Raw genomic sequence first — 27,323 nt, 5'->3', positions numbered from 1 at the left:
ATTGCTGATGTGAAGTCTGTAGGTAAGACCATCATGTGTTTCTCCTAGTGTAAAGTTACTGGAAAGAACATTCTTTTCTTCCTTTCTTTAAAGGACATAGGTGATCATTTGAGGCTAAATTGGGAGGAGTTGGCTACTTAGGCTATAGGACAGAACAGCTTGAAAAAAAAAAATTCTTCAAAACTTTGCCCAGGATTGTCTTGATTCCCATGCTCTTGTCCTGCTTTGCATCTTTAGTGGGCATGACAGCAAAGACTTGGGGTTTGTCTCAAAACTGCAACTGCAGTGAGGAACTGCACGCCCTGCACCTGAAAGGCTGCTAGCCTCTCCCACTGGGCAATTCAGTGTGTGTCCTTGTGGGAGGCCAGCCCTGGGAGGCAGACAGCCTGCACCGAGTCTCCAGAACTAGTTCCACGGTTGGGCTTTGTTTTTTCCATGGGTCAATAAAGTAGTAGAAACAGTGAAAAGAGCCCCAAATCTGAAGTCAGAGACCAATATTCAAATTCCTGCTTCTGTGCCTTGATAATCTTAGGTAATTCTTATCTTTCCTTCTCTGAAAAAATGGAAGTAATAGTACCTTTCTTGCACGGTTGCTGTGGCAACTAGGTTAAGACACTGTAGTACCTGATAGCCAGTTAGTGCTCTATAAATGCTATTTTTTCCCCACCCCTTTTCCTTTCAACCTCTAGTTAAGTTATGGGAAAGAGTGATGCAGATCACCAGCTACAGCCACAAAGATGTCAGAGAGACAGGTCTGTGGATATTGTGCATGTTTGTATTTTTATTCCCCTTAATTCTGCATTAGTCCTACAGTTTGGTATGGAAAGAGAGAAGGGAGAATTCCCTATGGTCCAGTGGTTAGGGCTCTGCACTTTCACTGCTGAGGGCCGGGGTTCAGTTTCTGGTTTGGGAACTAAGATTTTATAAGCCACGTCATGTGACCAAAAAAAAAAAAGAAAAGAAAAAGAAAATTATGTTCTCCAACTAAGGTTGGCCAGGCTTCACTGGTAGCTCAGCTGGTAAAGAATCCGCCTGCAATGCAGGAGACCCTGGTTGATTCCTGGGTTGGGAAATTCCCCTGGAGAAGGTGTAGGCTACCCACTCCAGTATTCTAGGGCTTCCCTGGTGGCTCAGATGGTAAAGAATCTGCCTGCAATTTGGGAGACCTGGGTTTAATCCCTGGGTTGGGAAGATCCCCTGGAGGAGGGCATGGCAAGCCACTCCAGTATTCTTGCCCAGAGAACTGCCATGGACAGAGGAACCTGGTGGGCTACAGTTCGTGGAGTCATAAAGAGTCAGACACAACTGAGTGACTAAGCACAGCACACCACTAGGGTTGGACACTTTCAGTTGGATCCAATCTGTTTCACAAACTTCCTCCAAGCAGAGAGCAGCATCTTGCCCCTCCTTTTTCTGCAGGATCCGGTAATGAGAGTGTACTCCCCAAGGGATAATTGCTGTCCGTAGGGGGTCCTCGGTATCGGCAGAAGCTAAAGCCTGGGAAACACTTGTGGGAAAAAACAATCAAACGGACAATGCCAAGGATGTTGCAGTGACTCAGGTTTTTCTCAGTTCAGTAGTAGCCATTCTCCATGTTCAGCCTGAAGGAAAAGAGAGGTTATATGAGGAAGGTGATTCGGAATCCGAAAGCAAAAAAATTCTGATATTTATATACACAGACCTTTTCCCCTCAGTGGTTCACACGGAAATTCAAGAACAGCACTGCTCTTCTGAAAGCTATTTCAGGATTCCACACATCTTGTTGACATTTGGAGACAAACAAGCAGTGATGTACTGGTAGGCTGGCTCTCTGGGTGGGGTGTGAGGGACCCTATTGATGGCATCTGCTGGTTTCCATGGTGTAAATACTGCCACCTTGGTCAGCGACAAGCTACCGACATGACATCACTGAGCATGGGGTTGGGAAGAGCCTTGAAAAACTGGCTCTCTTGACTTGGGGCAAGCCAGCTCCGGCATAACACTGGGCTCATATTTAGTGAAAATTGCTATAGCTATTGGCAAATTCAACCCTTGTTGAAAAAAGACGTCATCGAGTTCTAGAATTCACTGCCTCCTGCTTTCTGGCCTGCATTTTGGTCATTGTTCCTCCCGCCTTTTGAAGCGGCTTTAGTGAATCTCACTGCTGTGGACCCCAGACCCTTTGACTTAATGAAGATTGATGTCTTCATTAGATTCTGAAAAGGAATGCTCGGACATTTTATTACCTGGTGGCTGGTGCCTAGTACTCTCTGTTCCATGGCCCATCTCCCCCACCTTCTGTGACACATTCCTGAAAAGGCTCCAGGAAAAAAAATGTTACAGACTTGGCAGATCAACCTTTTCTGATTGTGCAATGTTCTTCCTGAGAAAGCCCATTCTCCAAAGGCATTCATTCTGAAACCAGAGCAAGAAATGTGGGGACAGGCTGGCCACCAAGAGGGCAGCCTAGGAAGACAGGCGGTAGAGCACTTGGGCAGAGTAAATCGATGGGAGATGGCATTCATGTCTACTGCATCAGTTTTATAGGTTTACGTAAACTGTCAAAAATTGCATCAGAAAGAATAAAGGAATGAAAGTGTTTACCTTTCCAAATACTCTTTCATTTTAATTATTTCACACCCCTTATGAAAAATTTCTCATTATCTCATTTGTGCTTCATAGCAGGCTGCTGAGACATGATGAAAAAATATTGTTAATATAATAAATATAATAACATAGTAACATACATAACAATACACTGGTGTAATATGTGACATAACAAGTCTTAATATGATAAATATGATTATGCCCCCTTTATAGACAAAGACACTGAGATTCAGAGAAGACAAATGACTTGTTTAGGATTACACAGATGTAATGACAGTGGAGGAACTTGAGCCCCCCATGTCTGATGCCAGGCTAGAACTCGCTCTATGCCAGACTGTGTGTATGTGGTGATTGGAGGTTTCTATCAGCTCTGATTATGTAATCACATGTGCCAGGTGGCATCAGAACCATCAGAACGTTCAAACAAGTCTGAAGTTATGCTACTTTCCAAGGAGTTTCAACAGGCTCCCGGAGGTCAGATTTTTTTCCGAGGCGTAGTTCAGTGACACCTCACTTATTGAAGGACTGGCAGCAAAGGAGATAATCTGCAAAAATAAAATGACTATGTAATTATTTGCATTCTATAAGCTTCCAAATTTTGAACAAAATATTTTAAAGCTACTTGGCACATCATCCTGTGTTTTTATTTATGTATGTATGTATTTTAAGCTTCTCAAAGCATTGTTTTTTAAATTTTCTGCTTTTCCCACCAAGACCTAAGTTGTACAAACAGGTGCAAAATTCTGACCTCATGTAGTCCAAGTCCTTTCTGCTTTCTTTGCCACATGTCTTCCAGTTGTGTCCCAGTCACTGCCTCGCTTTCTTCTGTGACATATCAGCCATAGGTGGCAAGAGTACTTGGAGATGTGGGGACAGTGGGGAGGCAAGCGTGCGGGGAGCAGCAGGCTCCCACCCCAGCTGAAAGCCCTGCAGAAACAGTCTCGGCTGGGGGTGCACAGAGGAGGAAGGTCATGGCTGTACCAGCTTCCTTGCACTCGGCTGGCAGCTGGAGCTACCTTCTAAGATGAGGAAGGCCTAGGGGCTTCCTCATGGAGAGTGAGCATTTAAGAATAACTAACGGGTTCAGGACTGGGAACACATGTACACCTGTGGCGGATTCATGTCAATATATGGCAAAACCAATACAACATTGTAAAGTAATTAGCCTCCAATTAAAATAAATAAATTTATATTTCTAAAAAAAGGAATAACTAACACCCAGGCAAGGTGTCAAGTAAGATTAAAAGTTCTCTAACCATCATTTTCTCTTGGCGAGTGAAGGAAAAAAAAAAAAAATCAAGAAGAGTTGAATCACCTTTCATTCTTCCGTTTTTCTCATTAATTTGGTGTTGCTTGGTTTTGATACAGAAGAAATAAAAACAAAAGGCATCAAACCAACAGATCACCTGGGTCCAGGCTGCTGCTGCTGCTAAGTCGCTTCAGTCGTGTCCGACTCTGTGCGACCCCATAGATGGCAGCCCACTAGGCTCCTCTGTCCTTGGGATTCTCCAGGCAAGAATACTGGAGTGGGTTGCCATTTCCTTCTCCACATCCTGTGTTTTTAAACATAGGATGCAAAATGCAGTTTGCTAACCTTTCTCATTGACTTAGGGTATCGCTGTAAATCTCAATATTTTTAGACTTGAATTTACAACCCTCTAGGGCTCTATACTACAAAGTTCCAGACTGCTATGCTGTTTGGAATTCCTGCTTCTTTTTGGGTTCTACAAGTGCACTTACCTTTAAGAGTCTCTGCACTCTCTCTTGCAATTTCTCATCTATTAAGAAGTGAGCAACTGGTCCAGATAGACTTGTTAATGAAATAAGAGGAGATAGGCTTTAAATAAAGGTTTGCATAATCCTTTCTAGGGGTAAATCCTTCCATCATCTTTTGTTTTAGGGGTATGGTAGAAGCTTTCGTTGTGCTTCCCAGATCCTTTCCCAGGCCAGCTGTCTTGTCGCTCCGCTGCTGTGAGCTGGTGACCAGTGGCTTGCAGCTTGATCCTCCCCTGAAGACTTGCTCTTTGTCCACAGGAGCTCCTCTATCCAGAAATGCCTGGGAGGTGTCCAGGGGTGGTTGCAGCCCAACTACAAATTCAAGGGTATAAAATCCCAGCTCCTTTGCCTCCGGGTGGGATAATTCTGTGAGGCCATCCTTGTCCCTTGTCCCAGAGCTTCCCATGGCATTGGGCTAAGGCTGGACCACAGCAGAATCCACATCTCACTTAACTTTGCCTCCAAAGTGTCCCTGAGAGCACTTGCATGAGACTCAGCCTCCAATTTCAGAGACTCTAACCTAAGACAGGTTCACCTGCTTTCCTGCTGTTCATGTTCTGAGCTGTATTTTGGAGACATCTCCCTATCCCTTTCCTCAACTCAACATTTAACAGAGAAGGGCAACCTAATCATGAAAGAAAGAATTCACAATAAGAAAAAAATATTAGTTTTGCAAAAAACATATTAGAAAATTTTAAATTTGTCAGAATTCAACTTAAAGCCTTATGAGTCACGTACTAGGATCCTAGAATACAAATATAAAGGACACAATTTCCCTTCACCTCGTCCTTTTGAGAAACTCATGGCCTGATGAAGAAACCAAGTTAAGTAGAACAATTACCACACATCATAATAAATGCTATTATTGAAGTCTGAACTCATTCAAGAAATAGTTCTTGAACATATTACTATATATCAAACTTTTGGAGTCTAAACAACACAGAACAAAGAACTGTAGAGTCCAAAGGCTGGAGAAGAGATGATAGTTTTTACTTTGGAAATGATACTGAAGCTGCTTTTGGTAGAGTGAGCAAGGGTTGACCAGGTGAAGGTTAGGGAAGGTGTTCAGATCAAAGAACAATGACCTGAAAGGATATGGTATTTCAGGGCACTGGGGAGAAGTTTATCATGGCAGGAGTTAAGGAGAAGGCAGAGAATAAGGAAGGGATGAATGTAAAGACCATTATCTGATAGGCTAAGAAGTTCGGGATGAGATGGTTGAATGGCATCACCAACACAGTGGACGTGAGTTTGAGCAAGCTCCGGGAGATAGTGAAGGACAGGGAAACCTGGCATGCTGCAGCCCATAGGATCACAAAGAGCTGGACACGACTCATCGACGGAATAATTTGAAGTCAAGACAGACCTGTGAACCTAGGAGTGAGACCAAGACCATTCCAGTAGGAGCATGACTGTCAACCATTGGGCAGGGAGAGGTGTGAGAGATCACAGCTTGACAAGCAGAGGCCTGCATCAGGCCCTTGTGTGCAGCTACCAACAGCCCTAATGATCTGTGACATCTTGGCTTAGCTATGACACGGGTGGTCCAATCTATGTCTCTGCCTGAAAGAATTCTTAAGTTCTCACTCTTGAAAATTTGATCTATAAAGGAACTTGAAATTCTCCTGCTCAGAGCTTCTTGTGTTCGAGGTGATTAGCTATCCATATATGACTTGATAGGATCAAAAAGTATTGAAGAGAATCTCGGTCCCCAGACCCCTTAGTCTGTCATCATTGCCTGAAAGGTTACAGTTGTAGATCCATCCTTAGGACTCACCAGTCTCTCACCAGGTTGGGGAAGAAGGTGGGGACTCGGGGGATGAGAGGGCAAAGAGGAGAGATTGTGGGTGCTCAGTGGGACCATGGGGATACAGGAGTAGTAGGGATGGGGAAAGAAGCAGGAAATCAGAGCTTGAGAGAGGTATAAATAGACATTTTCTTTCCCTCACAATGATGCAATGGGCAGGTTCTGGCTGCTCAAATTTATTATACATAAATATGACTTAATATCAAGTATTTTAATTATTTTATTATGGAGAAAACCTATTTTCAGACTGAGCAATTCCTGCCTTGGTTTATATTTTTGCTAGTACTAATAGAAACAATAATAATATATAAACACTGAATAGTTACTATATGGCTGGCATTGGGCTAAGAACTTTGCCTTCACTAATCTCATTTAATTCTTCTCCAAAATTATGATTGAGGTATTGTGAGTGCTGACTTATAATGGACCAGGGAAGTAGAGCTTAGAGTACTTCCCTGACTTGCTCAGAATCACACAGTTGGTGAGTGGCATACCCAGGTCAGTCTGCTTCCCTCCAAAGTCAATCCTTAAGCTCTGGCTTTCCCAACACAGCTATTTTCTCCTTCCTCCATCATTTCAAGGACTTCCCAGGTGATGCTTGTGGTAAAGAACCTGTCTGCCATTGTAGGAAATGTAAGAGACGCAGGTTAGATCCCTGGGTCAGGAAGATCCCCTGGAGGAGAGCATGGTAACCCATTGCAGTATTCTTGCCTGGAGAATCCCATGGACAGAGGAGTCTGGCAGGTTACAGTCCACTGGCTTGCAAAGAGTCAGACACTACTGAAGCGACTTAGTACACAGCACCACCATTTCAGAGACCTCCAGGACAATATTAAACGCTACAACATTTGAATCATTTCAAATGCTTTTTGTCCTTCAAATCCCGTTTCCATTTTCCTTCATTCATTTAACTGATACCATCAAGTACCTTCTGTGTATACTGCATCCCCATCCTCCATGGAGCTTTCCCACACTGATTTCTACTGTCTTAAACATCTGAGTCTTTAACGTAGGGAGTGAATCTTATAAGTAGATTTGTACGGTTCTCTAAATGTTTTTAGTGGATTTATCTTGTTTTCTCTCCAAAGATTTTAATCTATGGCTGGGTCAGGATCAAGTCTTCAAGTTTCCCATCTTCTCAACAGCACCCAACTCAGTGTTTGGTGGATTTGTCAGGATGCCCCTGACTCTTAGCCCATCCAGGGCCTGTATTTTTAGGAAGAAGAAATGCATGTGTGGACCTGATAAGATCTGAGTGACATGTGGAGAAGATGCCCTACGAGTGATGATCAGCTATGTTTACCATTTAACTCCACAGCGGCAGGCCAAGATAACTGTCGCGGTCTGTGGACAGAAGTTCATGAAGATCACTGCTTGACAGATCAGGGTAAAGGTCTCTTTCTTTCAAAATATGTGAAGGGGCAGGAAACGTGTACACCAGGTGTTTTGTGTTCGTGGCTGCCTGGGAAAGATAATTCTGTCTGCTCGATAAGAACACTGTGCTCTGCCCCCAGATTGTTTTTCCAGCAGCTATTTTCTGCCTATAAAAATGAGCATCGCTGGCTCTCAACTTCTTTCCGCAAATCCCCTGGGCTACAAACAATAACAAAAGGTATCTCATATTTATACAACACAGTCCTCAGAAAAGCTCAAGGACCTGAACAAAGTTTGTTTTCATATATAAGCGTTCTTATATAATCCCCAAGGGGAAAGGGGCACAGGGTGACAATTGAGTTTGGAACACTGTCATTCCTAGCTAATAAAACGGAAAAGTGAGGCCCTACAGCAGGATACGCTAATGGTCACGATCAGGACAGGAAGGCCGTTCTTCCCCACTTCCTGTCCAGGGTTCTTGCCACTGGGCCACACTGCCTTGTCAGAAATCTGAAAACCTGGAGGAGATGACTGGCGGGGAATGTGTGGGAGAGGAAGCCCGGCCATTCGGGGAGGGATGCCTCAGTCTCACTGCATTTGATGACTGTTGTTTTCACTGGTCAGGATTTTGCCGTTCCTCACATGAGTGCCCTTTTTGTCCTTGGTAGAACGGATCCTGGGGAGAGTGTTCATCACCTTCAGTAGGAGTTGGAGCTGGATCAGAGAAGATTTCCAAAGTTTGGATGGTTTGGGGAAGAAGAGTCATCTGAGCAAAGGGCATTCTGTAAATTTTTATTACACACTTAGATACAAAGATGAGTAAGGCATAAGCTTGGGACTCAATCCGGGCACCATGTTGCAAGGGAGACAAACTGGATGAAAGGATCTGTGAGAGCTGGATGAATACAGTAAAGGAAAGACAGTCACTTTGATTGTGAATTTGAGCCAGGACTCTGTGGGCCTGGGAGAGGGGCATTTGTGTTGAGGCTTGAAGGATAAACAGGAAGGGTTTTAAAGGATCCCTTCTACACTGCACTGAGACGGTAGCTCTCTAGTAAAATCACCTGGGGAAGGTTTAAGGCAATCTCTGTCCCTAAATAATTGCATTTAATTGATCCGAGTATCACCTGGGCATCGGTATTGCTGAAGGGCTCCCAGGTCATTTTACTGAGCAAACAAGAGAGACAACCACAGAAGGAGTGCGGGCTCTGGAATGAATTCTGTTTGAACACTCTGTTACCTTGGGCTAGGGCCATTGTGGGGGCTGAGTCAGTGTCCCATTACTGCCGTTTCCTCCCACTTTTCCCTGTGCCTGTGAAGAAACGCAGCCACGGGAGAGTCTCTCCCTTTTGACAAGGTTTCCTTGACTCAAAAAGCCTGGACTGGGAATCAGGAAATCTGGCTTCTATCCCAGGTCTGCCACTGAGGTGCTACACGAGTGTGCTGGGTCACATAAAGAGATAAAGACATTCGGCTTTAATATTTGCAAGACTCTATGCTGAGGACTCAATGCATATCCAGGCTTTGATGTCTCCCATCTGTTGAAGTTTTTAGATCAGGATTTGTAGGTCATAGAATCTATTTAGGACCAGAATTATTTTTCAAGAATGATATAGGGACTTCCCTGGCAGTCCAGTGGTTGAGACTTTGCCTTTCAATGCATGGGGTGTAGGTTCCATCTCTGGTCAAGGAACTAAAATCCCACATACATTGGGGCCAAAAAATTAAAAACATAAAATAGAACAAATCCAATGAAGACTTTTAAAATGGTCCACATTTAAAAAATTCTTTAAAAAGATGTAAAACAAAGAAAAGTGGGGTGCAATGCATAGAATTGGGGCCAGTATTGAAGTAAAATTTTGTTTCAGTTATAAATATATGCATTTACTGGGTCATAAAGACCCTGATGCTGGGAAAAATTGAAGGCACGAGGAGAAGGGAATGACAGAGGATGAGATGGTTGGATGGCATCACCGACTCTATGCGCATGAGTTTGAGTAAGCTCCAGGAGTTGGTGATGGACAGGGAAGCCTGGTGTGCTGCAGTGCATGGGATCACCAAGAGTCAGACATGACTGAGCAACTGAACTGAACTGAATGTAAAATACATGTCATGTTGTGGGTTGTAAGTTAAAAACTGTAAGAGTACTCACTGATAGTACGTATACTAAAATTGGAAAGAATCAAAGAAAATTAGCATGGCCCCTGTAGAAACTCACAAAACATTCCATATTTTTTTAATGTTACTTTTTTTAACAACTTAGAAGAGTTTGAGAAACATGGGATCAGAGGCTCTCTATGGACCCCTTCCTTCTGCTCTATAACCCTTAACTATTCCAGCTTACCATGAATTCACCTTTCTGTAACTTCCTTTTAGTTAGTACCATGTATTTCTGGTATTATTTCATGTATTAGCTCAGCTGGTAAAGAATCCGCCTGCAATGCATGAGACCCTGGTTTGGTTCCTGGGTTGGGAAGATCCACTGGAGAAGGAATAGGCTACCCACTCCAGTATTCTTGGGCTTCCGTTGTGGCTCAGCTGGTAAAAGATTCTGCCTGCAATGCAGAAGACCTGGATTCGATCCCTGGGTTGGGAAGATCCCTTGTAGAAAGGAAAGGCTACCCACTCCAGTATTCTGGCCTAGAGAATTCCATAGACTGTATAGCCCATGGGTCACAGAGTCAGACACGACTGAGCTACTTTTATGCCCCTTCATGTGTTTCTGGCCTATCATTTATTTTCTCTAAGAGGGAGGCAGGACAGGGTAGTGGTTAAAAGCACCTTATGAAGTTAGGTAAATCTATGTTTGAATTGAATTTCTTCACTCTTTAGTTGAATGACCTGGAAAATACACCCAACCTCTCCCAGCCTTGGGTTTCTTATGTGGGTGATCACATCTAGGACACACAGTGTTTCTAAGATTAAATAAGACGCTGTAAGTCAAGCTCACAGCATGAAAACCTTGTTCACAGAAAGTGCTTGGTGTAAGACAGAAATTATTATCTGACTTCCTGTCCCACAGATTTTAAGGAACAGTCTGCAATTTAGTGCCTGGGGCACACAAAGTCATAAATGCCGTAGGCATAGAAAATCAAGAATTCCAGCCTCAAGCAGCCTTGCAAGATTCAGAGCAGCCATTCTCTGTGGGCATATCCCAAGAGTATCCAGATCTCAGGAACAGAGACAGGGCACTCTGTCCTCTACCCACAAATCCCCTTCACTTTCCCTATGACATGACTGGCTGAACCTGGGAAGGCAAGGCAGAAAGAAGGATGCAGATCTTGACTACGATTTTCTTCAATGATCAAAACAACCCATGACGTTTCAGTGCAATCCAAACCAAGACAGATGGAAACTCAGGATCAACAGTTTCACAAGCATGTACCTGAGAAGATTTCAGACAGAAACACAGGACAAAGAAATGAGAAAGAGCCAGCGGCTGGAACACTGAGAAAATGAGTCTCCATTTCACATATTACACCAGGAAAAAAATGACCATCATCCAACAGTCAAAAAATAAGCAACTGACGAGGTCTTAATTGCCTCAGAAATACTCTGGGAATCAAAGCATTGTCTTGTAAATGATTCATTTCAGGAAATACCTACTAATCAATAACTAGGGCTTCTATGTAATAGTTTCCCCACATTTATAGGTGGTGATCATGTGAATTGGATCATTGACTTTAGAATGAGATAAGCAGCAGTACTGGTAACCTAACCTACTTAGTCCAAGTAGCTACAAAGAAATTAGCTGCCTTTAGTGGAAGCCAGCACTTTACAAAGAGTGAAAAAAATCCTATTCATCATGAGAGAGCCTCACATCAACCGAATCCCCTCCAAGGACTAAGTTGAGAGGATGTTGATGGAAAAGGGGATAATGATCCATAAATAGGCATATAAGAAAGGAGTGGGAAGGGGAGGGAAGCGTCATGAGATTGGAGAGGGAAAAAAATGGGCTTTAAAATGATAAAATGTTAAAAATATTATAAGGATTACCCAAATAGTATTACAAAGAACAGGACTGTTGAAAGTAGCACTCGATGCTGGCATTTTGTGTGTGTGTGTTGGGGAGGATTTAGTTTGAAATTGTATGATGAAAAAGAAAAGAAAATGTATGTGAATAATGTAGCCCCACCTAAAAATATGTTGCTAACACAATGGTTTTTCAGGAAAGAAAAGGCAAGGATGCCTGGAAATAGCTGCATCTAATCAGCCCCCATCCCAAGCAATCAACTGAAATCCAGGAAATTCCATATGTAACCAGAAGAATAGACATCCTGGAGCATTTTGCCACAGTTAAGATTAGCGGAAACAGACCCCCATCAGCACTGGTAACAAAGAAGAATTAAAGGTGAAGAAACTGCTGTGGGTCCCTGTGCCTCCCTTCTGGGAAGGTGGTGGCCGTGGGGGCAGAAGGATGGGAATTAGGACAGAGGCAGTGGCCCTGGCTGGGCTGACAGCCTATTGTTCTGAAACTGCCCCTTCAGTGGCAGCTCAAAGCAGTGTATTCCTCCAGAGAAAATAATTAAAACAACAGCAGCTAGAGCTCAACTTATCCTCCTGACTTATCCTAACAATCTCTAAAAATGTTTGTTAACATAGCAGTGGTTTATGATTAACAGTTTTGGGGTCTCGTTTAAGAAATCCTTCTGTACCCAAAGGTTATAAAAGTGTTCTCCTGTATTTTCTTCTAAAAGATTTAAAGTTTTCCCTTTCACAGTGAATTCCTCTTTCTCTATGGAATTGAAAGATACAAAGAGAGCAAACCAAAAAGGAAAAAAATGAATCAATCTCACTTCACTAAAATTAATAACTTCTGCTTGCTGAAAATATCATAAAGAGAGTAAAAAGATAAGCCACAAACTTGGAAGAAAATCCTGAAATCAGATCTGACAAAGAACTAGGATGAAGAGTATATAAAGAATGGCTGCAACCTATTGAAATCCAAAAAAACTTGATAAAGTAATTAACAAAAAGAAATATAGATAACTATTCAAGATATTAAAAGATTCTGTTTTTTTGTTTTTGGTTGCACCTAGAGGCTTGTGGGAATCTTATTTCTCTGACCAGGGATGGGACCTGGGCCCTCAGCAGTAAAAATGCAGAATCCTAATCATTAAGCCACCAGGGAATTTCCAAAAGATTCTTAACTTCCTTAGTAATCAGGGAAATGCAAATTAAAATCATAATGAGATATCATTTTACATCCACTGTACATGCGTGCATGCTAAATCGTTCAGTTATGTCTGACTCTGTGTGACCTGTGGACTGTAGCCAGCCAGGCTCCTCTGTCCATGAGATTCTCCAGGCAAGAACACTGGAGTGGGTTGCCATTTCCTTCTCCAGGGGATCTTCCTGATCTAAGGATTGAACCCATCTCCCTTATGTCTCCTACATTAGCACATAGGTTCTTTACCACTATTGCCACCTGGGTTCATCCACTAGGTGAGCAAAAAAGAAATTAGTAATCAGAGAAATGCAAATTAAAATCATAATGAGATGTCATTTTACACCCACTAGATTAACCAAAAAATGATAAAATCTGGTAATACAAAGTGTTGGTGAAGGTGTGGAAAAACTGAATCTTAGTTAGTACTGTTGAGCTATAAAATAGTACAATTTCTTAGGAAAACAACTTGACACTATCTAAAATAAGTAAAGATTACATTTCTATGGCCTAAGTGTGGAAACTCTTGTGTATATGTATAATACTATCAATAGAAAGGAGCACAATCTATATTATTCATAGCAAAACACAAAGAAAGCCAAGCACGATTGTTTGGGGATACCTACCTTGTAGTCTACTATTTTTAAAAAGCAAGAGATGATAAACACAAAATTCAGGAAACTGGTTATGTTTGTGGAACAGGCAGGAAGGTGGGAAAAATTGGGGACAAGGACACAGCCAGAGTCAATTATATCATTAATGTTAGGAATCCTCTGTTGGCCAGTGCCTTTATATATAATACATATCCCATTGTAGGCACAGAATATTACATAACAAATTGCTTTCCATTTCTTAAGAAAAGAAATGGGTGAACAAAGAACAACAATCTCTAATGGCTCAGTGCCAAGGAAAGCAGACCTTGGTAAGGTGGGTCTCACTAATACAAGAGGAGAAGGGTCACTCAAGAAGTGATGGATTGCTCTATGTCAGGGAGGGTCCGCATAATCTGTGTGCCCCTGGAGGTCCTCCCAGAACATGGGCAGCTGGCCTAGTAACCAGGACCTGTGCCCAGGGTTCCACCCTATTACTCAGGTTGGCATGTGGCCTGGGTGGGCAAGTGGTGCTCAGTTATGGAAAAGGCGTGCCACTTAGCACATCAATGATGTATGCGGCAAGATCTATTTTAGATGATTTTCCAAACAGAAAACTGAGGGCTGTTCTGGGGCAAGTCCTCTTGGTCTAATATTGGAGATACCCTACTGTACTGTCCACCTTAACTGCATGAATTTGACACTGAAACAAGGCTGATTTCTCAACAGTTGGCACTTTGCATTGTTATTTCAAAGACTCAGTACTAAAGTCTTGAAATTGTTGGACTTTGTAACCCTAGCATTACTCATATGACTACAACCATTTTCCTGTTATTTCTATCTTTAATATATTTTCATCTTACCTATTCGCCCAAAAGGATTATAAAGTTACTGCAGGGAAGTATGGTATAAAGCCCTGTTTTGTTCATCCTGGCTGCCAAAAACTTGGCAAAATAAGGGCTTGGCTAAAAAATAGGTTGTTATTTTGAAAAATTATAAACTCATAGGTAGTTGCAAAAAATAGTAGAGAGGTTCTATGTACCCTTCACTCAGGTTCCCACAATGATTACATCTTACATAACTATGGAGTAAGGTCAAAACTAGGAGACTGACATTGGTGCAATGTGTGTTCCAAGTCCATCCATGTTGCTGAAAATGGCAAAAAAAAATTTTTTTTACAGCTGAGTAGTGTTTCATAAGCCTATATATGTATCACATCTTCTTTATTTGTTTTAAACTTTTAGCTATCAGTTTTATTAATAAGTATGTTCAAAATATTTTGACTGAGAGCATTTTAATCACAAAATTAACATGGTACTACTAATCAAGTTAAAATCTTACTCAACAGAACCCATAGCAGCAGTAACTGAACCCCTATAAAATTATATTTGGTACGCACTTTTGAATTGTCTCAATATCTACAGCATCAGTTCCTGCTTCCAAGCTCAGGGATACTGGGAATTCTTTTATAATATAATATTTGCCTACCAGTATCTTCATGGAGTTGAACCATAGAGCTACAAAAATATGTTTTAGAAGAATTTTTGTGCGACTTTACTTTCAGTGAGACTTATACAGAGTCACATCTATTCTGTTTGAATGATATGTAGCATGTCTGCAACAACGTCAGATTGACAATTCATACAGATTCCCCACAACCCTGTATCTGTGTGAGAAGCATGGAAAGACTAGAAGCTATGGCAGAGGTTGTCATGACAGATGAGATGGGCTGGCTTACTAGATAAATTCAACTCTCTGAAATGACAATCCGAGTTGCCCATGAGTATGTTTGCAACTGTAAGAGAGATTGTACCTTTGATGTTTGTAACCAACAACTTCAACATCTCTTGCAAGGTGTATCAAAGGCAGCTTGTCATCCATCAAATAAGTCTCACTTCCTGTGAATTAACAGGGAGGCAGAGCTGTTCTTTTTCCTTTGTGTGGGCACAAAAAGTCACCAAAATGAAACTTTTCTAACTTAAGCTTTCCATCATAGGAGATTCCTCCAGTCATAGTGAGAACTATTCTTGTACCCTTATAATGTGTGTTTGTATACACAAGGTCTTAATAATTTACAGATTTGATATTTTCAGTTGGTCCCCAAATTATCCATCCAAGTGCAGAATTTTGATATGCTGTGGCATGAAGATAATAAAAAACAACTCTTTGTAAATTGCATATCACTTCATGCATCTCTCCAAGGATTACTCTGTGCTCATATTCAGTCTCTGCTTCCCCAATGTACTGTTTTGTGTTACATCAGCAAGAATTTCTACGGATCTTGACAAATCTTTAGAGAATTCTTTGGCATAATATATCATCTGCTTTCTGGAGGTATAGGCTTTGAAATGAGCAGCCTTTTTTTCATTTTCTTTTTGGTGACCTTGAAGTTTGAATGTTCCAGAGAATGAGCTGTTCCATTATTCTTATTTTCATATCAAATTCCAACATTAATCCAGAGACGAATGGTGCATATGACAATCCAGAGTTTCCAGAGACCACTCTGAGTTCATTTTCCAAACATGTTACTTATGTTTCAGGAACATTCAGAGCAACTTGTATAGTGGTTTGTGTATTTCTCAATCTGTTGTCTCTGAGTTATAATGACAACCCACTGGCCCATCTGATCAGGACCCTCTCAATGAAACCCCACCACCACTAACTACCACACCATGGGCATCAGCATGATTTAGACATCCACAGCTACCATCTCTTCTCAATGTCTTTTAACTTCTGTTTTATTTTTTCAATCTCTTTTCCTCTCTGCTGAATACTGAGTAGCTCTTCAGTTCTCTCTTCCAGTTCATTAATACTCTTTTCCATTGTATCTAATGGTGTACATCTGCTTAGTTTTTCTAGTTTCATTTACTATGTGTGTTTCTTTTCACCCAGGAGTTTTATTTGATTCTTTTGTAAGATCCACTTGGTCAAATTCTGTAATTTCGGATATCTTGTTATACTTCAAATATTCTCATTTCTTTATTAAGAGAATCAGTCTACTTATTTTATATTTCTTAATTTAGAATTCCAATATCATCTAGTCTTGTAGCTATAATCTTGTCATTTGTTATTGATCTTGTTCTTGTTACTTATTCTCATTCCAATGACTTGTTTCCTCTTGCAGTTTTTTTTTACTTAAAAAATTTATTCCTCTTGTGTTTTTATAATTTTTATATTTCAGTTAGTTTGTAATTACTTGAGGAAACTATTTGAGGTCTTGATTTAAGAATATTTATCCAGGAACTTGTTATGAATCTTGAATCACTTTAAGTTAAATTCCAAAGCTGAATATTGTGGGATCACAATTCTAGTTTCTGGCTCTAAACCATCATGAAGACCACTTGTGAACAGCAGTTTTCAAGATAGACTCTATCCAGTGGCGTGAGCTTGAGATAAGAACATTTCTTTATTGTTTTCTTTTGTGGTTAGGTTTTCTTCCTTTGGTTTACATTTGCATTAAAAATGTCAACTTCTAATCTCAAAAATATATAAGCAACTCCTGCACCTCAACTCCAGAAAAATAAATGACCCAATCAAAAAATGGGCCAAAGAACTAAATAGACATTTCTCCAAAGAAGACATACAGATGGCTAACAAACACATGAAAAGATGCTCAACATCACTCATTATCAGAGAAATGCAAATCAAAACCACTATGAGGTACCATTTCACACCAGTCAGAATGGCTGCGATCCAAAAGTCTACAAGCAATAAATGCTGGAGAGGGTGTGGAGAAAAGGCAATCCTCTTACACTGTTGTTGGGAATGCAAACTAGTACAGCCACTATGGAGAACAGTGTGGAGATTCCTTAAAAACCTGGAAATAGAACTGCCTTATGATCCAGCAATCCCACTGCTGGGCATACACACTGAGGAAACCAGAAGGGAAAGAGACACGTGTACCCCAATGTTCATCGCAGCACTGTTTATAATAGCCAGGACATGGAAGCAACCTAGATGTCCATCAGCAGATGAATGGATAAGAAAGCTATGGTACATATACACAATGGAATATTACTCAGCCATTAAAAAGAATACATTTGAATCAGTTCTAATGAGGTGGATGAAACTGGAGCCTATTATATAGAGTTAAGTAAGCCAGAAAGAAAAACACCAATACAGTATACTAACGCACATATATGGAATTTAGAAAGATGGTAACAATAACCCTGTGTATGAGACAGCAAAAGAGACACTGATGTATAGAACAGTCTTATGGACTCTGCTGGAGAGGGAGAGGATGGAAAGATTTGGGAGAATGGCATTGAAACATGTATAATATCATGTATGAAACGAGTCACCAGTCCAGGTTTGATGCAGGATACTGGATGCTTGGGGCTGGTGCACTGGGACAGCCCAGAGGGATGGTATGGGGAGGGAGGAGGGAGGAGGGTTCAGGATGGGGAACACATGTATACCTGTGGCGGATTCATTTCGATATTTGGCAAAACTAATACAATATTGTAAAGTTTAAAAATAAAATAAAATAAAATAAAATAAAATACCTTGGGGGAAAAAAAAATGTCAACTTTTGTGTCCTAAACTACTTAAGATGGATCTTTTTCTGTCTTCATCTGGTTCAATTTCTAGGCATTGTATTCCCAACCCTGCTTGATGCCAATTAAAATAAAGACTCTAGGCCACCAGTGATAAGTTAATGATCACAGGGACCCATTGCTTCAGGATGGTTGGTTACCTCTGAAGATTTGTGCTTTCTTGCATTTTTAACCTCTGATGATTTCCATCATTTTCCTGACAGCTCAGATAACCATTTTTACATCTTTTATCCATGCATTTTAGATGTTGTGAGCCAAGGAGATTCCTTGTGATATTTATTCTTTAATGTTTTGGGAAGTAGAAATTTGAGCACTATTCTTAGTGAAGTTGCTCAGTTGTGTCCGACTCTTTGTGACCTGTGGACTGTAGTCTACCAGGCTCCTCCATCCCTGGGATTCTCCAGGCAAGCATACTGGAATGGGTTGCCATTTCCTTCTCTAGGGGCTCTTCCCGACCCAGGGATCAAACCCGGGTCTCCCACATTGCAGATAAACGCTTTGCCCTCTGAGCCACCAGGAATGCCCCAGGTACTCTAATTTACAAGGTTTCTGTTGTAAGGAAAGCTATATCGAGAAACTGATATAGTCCTCATCATTCCCCTACCCCCACCACCAGATAAAAATCCTCTAAACACATCAGATTCAAACACTTGAGCTATTAGGGCCAAGTTACCATTTTACCCCCTTACAGCATGACTGCTGCCCCAGTGCAACACTAGATAACTTCTTTCAGTAGAAGATACACTGAACATAAAGTAAGGAGGGACAGTGTCTGGGTTATGGATAGGCACCCAGCATGAATTACTTATTTTGAGCTTCACAATAACCTAATGAAATTAGTAGCCTTGCTTTCATTTTATAAGTAAGAAGATTGAACCTCAACAACATTAAGCAATTCTTCTGAAGGATACAGAATGAGTGAAAATGTTCTGAAAAATCACCCAGGCACATCTCCCCAGAACAGGCCTTCAGAGGACCTGAGGGTTAACCATTTACTTACTTTTTTTTACTCATTTGTGGATTCATTCAAGAAATCCTTCTTTCTTTTTTAAAAAAAATTTATTGGGGAAAAGTTGATTTAAAGAAACTTTTCTTGAGAACTTGCCACGTATATGACACTATGCTAGACACTGACCTACAAAAACAAGACAAGGAGTTTACATTTCGCATTCTCATATAAGAAGGCTCAGAAATGACTGGATCATGAGTTATATGACTGAGGTTATGAGACCACTGGGAAGGGTGTCACCCTGGAGACTGGCTCATGTGTAGTTTGGGATGGAAAATGGAAGATGGTTCCTGACCAAAATGGGTAGTGAAGTAGAGGTAGGAACTTCAAGTGAAGGAGCAGTCCTTCTTTTTCCAGGAGCTGACTTTTTCCTTTTTCTAAAAAGAGGAACATTAGAACTCAAAACGGTTGTCTTTAAGAAGGATTTAGTCTTTCTAGTTACCAGGTGCAAAGCTGTCTCAGTACAGGACCAGCTCACTTGCTGGATGGGATAGATCAGTCATGGTTTGGTTATCCAGCTTGTGGTCTTTTCTAAAATTGAAGCATCACACAGGAAAAGACTTGTCTAGTACAACTGCTTATAATTGCATGTTCCTCTTGATCACATAAGTCCTTATATCAGGAGCGCTAATCCAATTTTTTTAGATTCCATTTCCCTACTGGCCAACAAAGCTTCCTTGCTGGGTCTTGCAAAATTAAGCTATAAGCTTTTCTTCCACCAAGAGTTCAAATCTAAGCACAGATGTCAGAGTTAATCCCATTACCTTCAGGTACTCTTAACCCCCCTAGAAAAGTAAATTTGTCTTGCTGCTTTTTTTTTTTTTATGATGAGGAATTCTCCTATACTCAACAAATTTCTTCACATTGTTGGTTACACTTAATTGGGTTTATCTTTGTCTAAAATGACATGATGGACAGGCCTTTTGGCAAGTGTTCTGTGTTTATTTCTAGGGCTTAAAATGTGGTCATAGACACTGCTAAAGACTAACTATCCACTGGGAATCTTTATCCCACTCTACCTGTTTATTCTGAAAACAAAACTGTCATCAATGACCCTGGAAAACAGAACCTGGAACTTTAAGGATGTTGTACCAGTTACATGATATTACATCTAAACCGAGTATGCCCAGTGGTGTTAATTGGGGTCATCTTCCAACATACTTTTGAGGTCTGTGATTGCTACCTCTGTAATCGAAGTCTCTTAAATGCGGCCTACTTATCAGTAGTTCAAACTGACCCTTGGTCTTTTAGATAAGTCACTTACCATCAGAGTTCGGCATTTAATTTGAAATTGGGGTCTTTTCCAACCGAACTTTTGTTGAGTGATCTCTAGTGAGTCCCTTATATCTGTAATTCTTGGCAGTACACTTTGGACAGGACAGAAAGGCTTGTTTCACATTCTGACTGGAATACTTTGTAAATGTGTAACGTTGGGCATGTTACTCAAACTCCATTAAAATTTCTTTATCCACAAAATTGGGACAATAATGTTCATCTCAAATATTTTTTGTGAGGAATAAGTGAAATAATGTATGTAAAATTTAGCATAGGACATGACTTAGAGTAAGCACTCAATAAACAGAAGTTGTTCTGATTTCCTTACTAATAAGGGCATGATCTCCACAGTTTTGACAAGAATGGGTTGCCAACTTATTGCCAAGAAGAGGGAAGCTACAGATTTACACTCAAGATGGTATGAAGAGCAAAAGTGTCCAAGTTGGTAAACAGATTTTACACACTCACCTCTGCCCAGGCTTTGGGAAATAACATTGCAGGAAATGTGAAATAAAGGGGAGGACTACGGAAAGTGGGGTAGATTGAAATTATACAGCAGTTTTGCAGTCTCTCTGTTACCATAGCCTGGGCCCATCATTCCTCATTCTGTCTACTGCCTGCAGCTCCTCTTTGCTTCCCAGTCTAGGATTCCTGAGACCACTTTGCATGCTGGGCATTAGGTCTTAAAGCACCTAGGGGAGTTATGTTGGGCATGGTGGTGAAGGAGCTGTGCTGAAGTGACTGGAAGAGGAGTCCAGCTACATTAGTGTGCCAGGTGGGAGCCTAGGGAACCATGGCCGTGCCCATCTCTGTCCTCAGTTTGTGTACCGCAGTCCAGTGGGTGAGAAAAGCAAGGCAATGCCATTGTAGAGCAGTGAGCGCCATGCTGGTTTCAGCATAGGGTTCTAGAAGCCACAGCTAACCCTCCTGGACATCAGGGATAGGGATGCCAATGCTGAGAAATAAAGGTGTAAATAGGGAGTCAGCCAAAAGACAGACATGTGTGCACGTGCGTGGACCTGCCCCTGTGTGCTTAGTGGGATGTAGGGTACAGCAGGAATGTTCAAAGGAGACGAGAGGTGGAGCATTTGGAAAGTGCTCCTGGTATGAAGATACAACTCATGTGGCACTTGGAGGTGCAGGCATATTTGAGGAACTGTTTGCCTAACTGCTGTTGGTGCCTCTGCGGTGTCTTGTATGGGACTCAATCATCTACAGGAGATTCCTGAGCCATGTGGAGGGTCCTCTGCTCCAAGGATGCTGCTGTGAGAGACAAATCCCTTCTTCCCAGCTTCTCTTTGACCTTCCTTGTTTCCTTCTCCCAGTCTTTTCCATCTCCTCCCAAAGTGATTCTACTGAAATCCTGGGCTTTGTCCTGGAGTTCTGCAGCTTGTGGAGTTTTTAAGGAGCAGATTCTCAGGGGTAGGGTCAGGAATGGAGCCACCACCTCAAGCTGCACCCATGCATCGGGCAGGGACATGCTTGCTGTCCGAGCTTCCTGTTGTGTCCAGCCCACTTTGGCCCTCTTCCTAATCCCTGGGACCTCTTTGCCGGCTTCCCTCTAAGACAAGCTTGTTCTTTCAGCTCCAAGTTCAGAAAAGAAAGCATAGGCCTTTCTTTCTGCATTCCAGTTCTGTCTCAACTCCTGACAGAAACTGTTTTACATTCCACTGAACCCTGACTAGGAAAAGTGTTCATGACCCACTATTCACAGAAATCTCTCTGCCACAGTAGGCAGCCTTCCTCCTTTCTGTGTGTGTGTGTGTGTGTGTGTGTGTGTGTGTGTATACACACACACACTCATTTAATCCTTCAAGAAATCATGTGAAGTAAATGTGATCATATCCACTTTTTGCAAATAAGAATATCGGGGATCAAAGATATGGTTTGTCCAAGATCACCAGCTAGTGAGTAGCAGAGAATCCATGTCAGGTCTGATTCAAAAGCCCCCGAGTTTTCTTTTGTATTTTAAAAAAAATTTTTCTGATTATGAAATGTTTATGTAGAAAACCCCAAATAATAATAATAAAAAAAAAATGCAGCCTCCTATATTCTTACATCTTAACTCACTATTGACATTTTATGTGTTTATCCTGTTTTTATCTTATGCAGTTTTAAATAAATGTTTATAAAATTGGCTCATATGTATGAATGTATATATTTTTCCAACTTAATTGGGGTATAACTGACACATAATACTGTTAGTTTAAGGTGTACAATGTAATGATTTGATACACATATATTGTGAAACGAATGTCACAGTAAAATTTTTAGCACATCTATCTCACAAAACTATCATTTTTTGTGGTGACTATATCTAAGCTCTACTGTCTTAGCAACTTCAAGTATACAATATAGTGTTGTTAATTGTAGTCATGCTGTACATTACATCCCCAGAACTTTTTCATTGTATAAAAAAAATTTATATCCTTTTACCAAAATTTCCTCATTTAACCTAACCGTCACCCCTGGTAGTCACTATTCTAATCTATTTGACTTTTTAATTCTATATATAAGCAATCTCAAACAATATTTGTCACCCTCTGTCTGACTTATTTCACTGAACATAATAGGCATATATATATTATATACATGTACAGTACACATGGGCTTCCCTGGTGGCTCAGATGGTAAAGAATCTGCCTGTAATACAGGAGACCTGGGTTTGATCCCTGGGTTGGGAAGATCCCCTGGAGAAGGGAATGGCTACCTACTCCAGTATTCTTGCCTGGATAATTGCATGGACAGAGGAGACTGGTGGGCTACTGTTTACTGTCGGATACTATATAACTTTCTACAACAAATTAATTTCGAGTTAAATTATACCTATTCAGACTTTTATCAGAATTATATAAACTGAATCTCTTTTAACAATAACTTGTTAAAAATATTTGTCACTTGTTTGTTGATAAACGATTCCATCACTGTTTAGATTTATAGTTTTTGGATTCCTACCCAATTATTTTTCAGATGTGTAATGATCTGTTATATTTGTTAATTTCCTCATTTTTAGAGCAAGTGTTGGGTTGGCAAACTATAGTCCATGGACCAATCTAGTCATCTGTTTTGGTAAACAGAGTTTTATCAGGACACAGCCATACCTTTTTATTTACGTATTGCCTGTGCTGTTTTGTATTTATCTGTTGATTGCTTTGTATTTATGTATTGCCTATGGAAGATTTGGGCTTCCCTGGTGGCTCAGATGGTAAAGAATCTGCCTGCAATGCAGGAGACCTGGGTCCATCCATGGGCCTGGAAGATCCCCTGGAGGAGGGCATGGCAACCTACTCCGGTATTCTTGCCTAGAGAATTCCATGGACAGAGGAGCCTGGTGGAGTCCATGGGGTCTCAAAGAATCAGGCATGACTGAGTGATGAACACCATGCCTGCTTTGTGCCCTTCTGTCAAGTTACGTAATTGTGACAGAAACAGTATGATCTGTAACACCTAAAAAACTTCACCATCTGGATCTTTACAAAAAGTTTTGCCACCTTGCTCTAGAGAATAGACTCCCGTATTGTCAATCTCCTATTCCCTTTATCTTGGATTTTCAATACTTTTCCTGTAAGTCTTGAGTTGATATTTTCCATGCTGCTCAGTTAGAGAGAGATGTATCTGGACTAGGTGTGTGTCACCAAGTGGGACGCAGGGATTTCTCTTAGTTGTCCTTGTTGATCACTAGCCTTCTGGTTGAGTCCTTCTCAGGTTTACAAAACAGTGATTGCACATTTATTTCCTAATCCTCTGTATCCAGCTGGGGCTAGTGTAACTTGGCTCTGGGGTTCCAAGAGAGAATTTTCTGTCTTCCATCCCCAGTTTTCTCTGTTACAAATCATTAATAAAATCACTGGCACCTCTATTACTTTTGAAAGGCAATACAGTTGTCCCTTAAACAATGCAAGGGTTGGGGTGTCCAACCCTGTGCAGTCGAAAATCCACATGTCCCTTTACAGTCAGCCCTCAGTAACCATGAATCATGTAATACTGAGGCACATATTTACTGGAAAAAAAATCTGCATATATAAATGGACCCATGCAGTTCAAAGCCATGTTGTTCAAGGATCAACTACATAATATAATCTTTAAAAGCACAAATTCTGGAGTCAGATTTTTGGTTAAAATCGCAAGTCTATTACTTACTAACAGTGGATTTGGGTAAATTATTTTTTCTTTGTTCCAATTTCTCATCATCTGTAAAAATCACAGGGATTATGCTATTACCTTTCTCACAAGTGTGAAAAAGACAGCTAGTGCTCACTAGGATATCCAGGAGCTCCTTGACATTTCCCAGGTGTCTTTGCTGTGATTGAGGCCATGTGACCAATTCTGGCCAATGGCCTGGGAGTGAAAGTGTCATGAGTGACTGCCAGGCTGGGGCAGGTAGGATCTAGTTTGCCTTTGCATCCTCTGTTCCTCTACCAGGGCGCCCTTACGTAGTATCACAAGATAGAAGGAGTCGGAATCTTTGAGCTACCAAGTGGAGAACAATCTCTATTTACTCAAATCCAACTTTGCATAAACAACAAATAAACTTAGGTTATGCTAACTATGAAGATTTGGGGATTATCTGTTTCATTTTACCACAGCACAGTTTATACGAATACAGGATTGTTTTAAACATCGAGTAATACATAAAAAGCACTTGGATTAATGCCTAGAATATTAAGTGCTATAAAAATGTTTTCCTTTCTCCCCTCTTCTTCTTCTTTTTAAAAGAACCAGAATTCTTTCTTAGCATGGACTATTTTGTTTTTCACTTACATCTTTACCACTCTATTCGCTATTCTACGTATGATGAACCAGCCTCATATGGAAGCATTTACCACAAACACACACACACACACACACACGCACGCACGCACACACCATCTTGTCTTAAGGAAGTTAATAGTCTACAAGTAGGGCCAGAAACTTGGGAATAGAGCAAGGTAAGAAAGAGTTCTCTATCTCAAAAGACAGCAACCCACATGTGAAGTTCTGCTTAGACAGACTGTGTGTCTTCAAGCAAGAGAAAGAACTCTGTGTGTCTTAGGACTCTTCTCAGGTTGCTAGGGCTGCTCTGTTTCATGAGGGAAGCATGACCAGGCTATCATTTTGTTTTCTCAGTACACTTCCATTTGCCTTACAGTTAGGAAAAATTTCTCCCAGACTCTGCAATAGGCTGTTTTTATCTTTCAGTGTTAATAATTTTCACCTTTTTCTAAGTCTCCAATGGTTCTTTCTTAAACCATCAGTCTTGTTTTCAACCTCCACTGGCATTCATTCAGTCATCTTTCTTACTCAGATTATACTCAGGTTATACATTCTCAATGAAGTTATTTTAATTCCAAACCTATTTGCTTTGATTGCTCTTTAATTAGTTGGAGGATGGAACACCAGAAGAACAGCTTTGATTAAAAGAGTAGCTGTATATGGGAAAAGAATCTTTAAAAAGAGTGAATATATGTATATGTATAACTGATTCACTTTGCTATACAACTAAAACTTACACAACATCGTAAATCAACTATACTCCAAAAAAAAAAAAAAAAACCTCTAAAAACATAAAAAGGGAGTGGCTCAAGTTCAGTATTTTTTGTCCCCCATAGTGTTGCTTATTTCAAATAGCAAGCCACCCTTTGTTTCTTCTTCGACATATCAAGTATGCATAATCTAACTTTCTTATTCTTAGTATAGTAGAACTCTACTATTCACAATGTACATCCTGAGCCCCAGTATAGTCTTTCTATGCTGTTTTGGAGTCATAGATTTAAGAACATGTAAATGGGCCAGATTTGGTCGAATAAGTAGGCAGCAAATCATGAAAGGACTTTAGCATCAAACTTAGGTCTTTGCATTGTAGGGATGTGGTAACTTGATACCATATGCATTTAAGAAGAGTGATCCTGGTAGGAAATAAAGGAAGGAAATAAAGAAGATGAGGCTTGCAAAGGTGTGAATAGAAAAGTGGGTGTAGCCCAAGAGCGTTTGGTTTACCCCCTCACCCTTCAGAGAATGGAGAGGAAATATGAACTGTTGTCAGGAAGGTAAAAATGAGGGACTTGGTGTCTGGTTGAAGAAAACAGGTAGGATGATGCCAGTTTTCTGACTTGAATCACTATCACTGTGGGTCCTGGCGTCCTTTATTCATAAAAATTCAACTGACAAGAGGAAAAGACTTTTGGAGAAGAAGGCAACTTATTTTGCACGTGTTGTGTTTGAGATATCTTGGGAATATTCTGTTGAGATGTCTGAAAGGCATTTGGATATACGGACCCAGAACTCGGGCATTTGGATATATAGGCCCAGAACTCGGGCATTTGGATATGTAGGTCCAGAACTCGGGCATTTGAGTATATAGGCCCAGAACTCGGGCATTTGGATATATAGGCCCAGAACTCAGGCATTTGGATATACAGGTCCAGAACTCGGGCATTTGGGTTTGTGGGTAACTAGAGTAGAGACGAGGAGAGAAGCAGTGTCAGGCGACCGTTAACTTCGGGGAGATGTCTGAGAGATGGCAGTGCTGCAGGTAGAACCCTGAGGGACGTGAATAAGCAACAGGGATCCGAGAAAGAACAGCAGTGTTACTGAAGGGTAGCTTTAGTTTGCTGTTCTCAAAACACTCCGGGGTTTCCTAGAGATTCTGAAGGGGGGAGAATCTCAAGTGAAGAGGAAGTAGGATCCTGATGTTCAGTCGATGGGGACTTTGGAGCCAGCAAAAGCTGACATATTAACTTTCTCTCATTAGCCCCTTTATGCAGAATGCTTTATCCATTCATCCCTCAGGGGTTACCTTATTATTCAGTAACAGAAAAGCCTCAGACTTTCCTCTTCAAAGCATTATTGGCCTTTTACTTCTTTCATTCTCGCAGAGCCCAGGGCCGCATATGGAGGCAGCAGCTTGTGGAAGTAGCAGGGACTCTAGAAACTTTCAATTCTAGATTTAAATTTTGGGTAGTAACTTACTAGCTAGAATACATTGGTAAAACTGCTTTGCTTCACTGAGCCTCTCTTTTCTTATAACTTCACATACTCTTGAGGTAAAATAAGGTAATACAAAGACATTTGACACAGCTAGTTTTCCCTATCTTTGTTTTAATTGATGAGTAGTGCTTTTATGCTTTAATGTCAGCATCTTAGCCAAAGACTTTTTTTCAGTAAAGAGCACCTTTGTACCAATACCTTTCATTGAGGTCTGAGA

General features: G+C 40.9%; 2 pseudogenes; one reads left to right on the top strand and one right to left on the bottom strand.

Annotated features, from left to right (window-relative positions):
• Positions 1-1,573: 1,573 nt before the first annotated feature.
• On the bottom strand, positions 1,574-26,497 carry LOC129657079 (mitochondrial-processing peptidase subunit beta-like; annotated as a pseudogene).
• LOC129658203 (uncharacterized) lies at positions 9,688-9,779 on the top strand (annotated as a pseudogene).
• Positions 26,498-27,323: the final 826 nt, after the last annotated feature.

The sequence above is a fragment of the Bubalus kerabau genome, chromosome 7 (assembly GCF_029407905.1).
Source record: "Bubalus kerabau isolate K-KA32 ecotype Philippines breed swamp buffalo chromosome 7, PCC_UOA_SB_1v2, whole genome shotgun sequence".
Taxonomy (NCBI): Eukaryota; Metazoa; Chordata; class Mammalia; order Artiodactyla; family Bovidae; genus Bubalus; species Bubalus kerabau.
This window is presented reverse-complemented; position numbering and strand designations above follow the sequence as displayed.